This window comes from Apostichopus japonicus, chromosome 16 (genome assembly GCF_037975245.1).
Source record: "Apostichopus japonicus isolate 1M-3 chromosome 16, ASM3797524v1, whole genome shotgun sequence".
NCBI classification, from domain to species: domain Eukaryota; kingdom Metazoa; phylum Echinodermata; class Holothuroidea; order Aspidochirotida; family Stichopodidae; genus Apostichopus; species Apostichopus japonicus.
The window spans coordinates 15,511,254-15,515,075 of record NC_092576.1 but is presented as its reverse complement, the minus strand read 5'-3'; positions in this window follow the sequence as shown (position 1 = coordinate 15,515,075).

Here is a 3,822-nt window from a genome sequence, read left to right as displayed (position 1 = left end):
TAGTGTTGAATATTTAATAATATCATCGATCGATTCAGTGATATCATTAACTAATAACTGATATCATTAAATGTTGAATAAAAAGTACGGAATTGGCAAGCAGATTTCTTATATACCACCTATCGGTAGTCTCAACCAGTTCGGATAAACAGAGTTTTACTGTAGATATCAAATGTGGTCTATTGAACTTGGTGAAGTTGTGGTTAGTCTATTCTACGAGAGTAAACAGCTACTGACTCAAAGAATGACTCAAAGAATGATTTGAGATCGCATAAATATTACGGTTAGGCCTAGGATTTACAGAACTAATAGAGACGATAAAATTGTATTTATTTTTGACTATCGTATCATCATTGTACATCTTATCTGACATTACCAATTTCTTCCCGACAAAACGGAAGATCATGAATCAACCCCACAGTGCAGATGCATCAACCCCGATGAAAGTTTACATGTTTTCGACTATATTTCCCTGTGAAAAGTGTCATGAGTTTTCTGGCAAAACACCAAGAATTGCTATATAATGCAAGTTATATCTGCAATGCTTTTGGTGGGGTCAAAGGTCATTTGATGTCAGCCGATGTAAATCTGAAAAATCCATGACATGTATCTTGAACAAGGTTTGCATATGAAAAGTACATTTTTTTTTTGGCATTGTTTTTATGAAGGGTAGAGATACTTTAATCAGACACTTTTCCATTAACCACTTGCAAAAGCAAATTTGACATTTTCAATGTTGTGGTCTTTGTTTCATTTCTTAATGCAAAATGAAACCTGGCCAGCTAACGAACAGCAAAGATTGTTCCAAACGTTTACTTTCCAATCCTGATGACACCTTTGCAGAGGTATTTGAACGTTAACATGGGAGCAAACATTCTCAATAACAGCCAGTGGCGTAGGAAGGTACTTTTGAGTGGGGGGGGGCTGAAGACTGATGGCCGGCCTGGGGGAGGGGTCTAAGGGGAGGGGGTGCCCCCTCCCCTTTGGTTTTTTTTTTGCATTTCCAGGTGGCCTCAGATGCAATTTGGTGCAATATAGCACACTTCAACTCCCACTCCATTTTGTAAAGAATTTTGCATTTTCACCTGGCCTTAAATGCAATTTGGTGCTCCAAATGAGATTTTTTTCTCATTTGGAAATGAAAAAGGGGTTTTCTGACTTGCGGAGCGGGGGGGGGGGGGGACGGAATGATACTTCCGCCCCCCCCCATATTTTTCACTGGGGGCTGGCGCCCCCCCCCCCCCCAGCCCCCCGGTTCCTACGCCCTTGATAACAGCAGTTCTTAACATTTTCTCTCCAACTGGTATATCATTTCAATTGAATTCTGGATTACATATCTTTATATATGACAAGTAACCACTGGGCAGGTTGCAAGGTAGACAAGGTCATGATTTAATGTATGCAGGTAGGGTGATTAGTAAACCAATCAAATATAACAAAACTTGCAAATTTACTTTGATTTCCCTAGTACTTCTATAGGGAAGTACAAAATGCTTTTTGGTTGCGATGATAATCGTAATGTATATGTGTGATAATGTATGTGTGTATGTGTTTGTGACGCCTAGCTTGTAAACACGATATCTAAAGAAGGGAATTATGGGCAAACCTCATATTTGGTGTGTAGGAGTACCACATTTTGTAAAAGAAGCCTACTGTTTTTGGTGGAGGTGCACAGGTCATTTGGGGTCACCAGGGGTCAAATTGTGAAAACCTTGTAATCACGATATCTCAATACTGGAAGCTGGGTCTGACCTTTAATTTAGTGTGTAGAAGTACCACATTGAGTTGAAGAAGCCTATAGTTTTGGTGGAGGTCAAAGGTCATTTGGGGTCATCAGAGGTCAAATCGTGAAACCCTTGTAAACATGTACACACTCATTATACATTACGTCAGATTCATGAAGAAAACTGCACGTTACATCATCGAAACCACAATGCATTTTCGCAATCTGGTTATCCATTAAACCCGTGCACCTGGTCAGAGTGCACTTAGAATAAGAAACATTGAATATGCTTCGGTAGTTTGTTTTCCGAAATTCATCAGCAACACGTATTGAGACTTTAAAACAGCCAGCAGAGGTTCATCGATTAAAGTGACTGGATTGTTTAGTCTAAACACACATACAATGAGGTTAGTTAACCTCAGATGCACCACAACACTCAATGGGATATAACAAAACATTTATGGCCAAAAATAACATGTTTTAGTACAATGTGTTACAAGTTTGTCAAGGATAAATGGTGTTAAATGGCATCCAAAATGTTTTCTGTTGTTTATATGAAGTAAAAGCAAAAACAAATGTTCCGTTGAAGTTTTAGAGTTTATTAAAAAAAAATAACGGATTTACAATAACCTTGCGACTGAGCGGCCAATTTCGTCATCATCAATTTATTTTGAAAGCAACATTCCAAAGAATTTGTATATTTTAGAGGTGAATATTTTCAGTAATTTTTGTCATATGTATCGCTCTGGCCTATAACATTACAAGACTCAAATTTTGCCTAAAGTCATGATCCTGTTAAATTATGTTAGGTCCATATAAGACTATTTTTAATTCTGAGGAAGAAAACGATATGAAATTTCGAAGGGGCCCAAATTGGTTAGATCTAAATTGGCCATGGACCCATGGCCTCACATACAAACTGTAGGCAAAACAGATGTGGCACTCTTGACTTTGTTCATTTGCAGGGGATAACTAACTTGCAATTTGCTGTCGATTAAACAGCAAATTAAAACAAAAAGACAGTCCTATTAACCTACCGTAATGTTATAGCACATTCACTATTACTGCGAGATTGGGTTACACGCAACATCTATACAGTCATTCTCGGTTCAATTGAGCGTTGGGTACAGAAATCAACCTCCAATTATCCAATCAGCGGATGAGACAATATCGGCATATAGCCTAGGGGGGAACTCTACACCCGTTTGAAATAGTGGTAAACGTACGCCCCTTCCCTTCCCCTCCCCTCCCCCTCCCCTCCCCGTCCCATTCAGAACACTTTGTGCAGGCAAGGTATACCAACCTTCTTTATCGGGTTGTGCCTGAAAGACTGAAGTGTACACGTATATGGCACCTTAGGATCCGGTGGGGTGGTAGGGGGGCAAGGGGTGTGTGTTAACCCGGAAATGAGAAATGTAACATTAGAAAGATTATACATATTTATTGTACGAGTCCGCGGATTCTCTCTCAAAACATATTGACATTTGATATTCGTGTTTTGGTTTAATCTCGAAAATGCCAAGGAAAGGAAAGAGTAAAGAGATATATCGGCTCGTCGATACTATGACCTCATTCTGGATTTTCGCCACTAAGTAGGTTCCTCGAAATTAAGATTTATCTAAAGTATGGTACAAAACAGTATGTATTATTACATTCTTATCATTGATATAGTAGCTTAAAACCCCCGTTAAGACCACCTGGAGTAGGTCTAACCAAATCTATGGGTGGTGAAGAATATAAACCAAAGAATACGTTCACAATGATATCATTTCCAAAGTTCATATACAGTGGCAGAAAACCCCAAATCAAGGAATACGTAAGATGACCTTGTTTATTATGGGTCGATCTCCCTCGAGTTCTGCATCAGTTCTAGGTAATAACCACCACTAAAAGCGATGACGGTATCTGATAAGTATGCCACGCAATGGCCTCTATTGCCTCCGTTCGATACGTACAAAACTCGACACTGACAATTTTTAATTGAACGTTTTATTAAACAGCCTGAATGTCTGTTGCGAATTCTATGTCATTTATGAATGATCCATTTACGTATTCGGAGGGTAATATATTTGAGCTCCCCCGGCTGCAATTAAAAACGG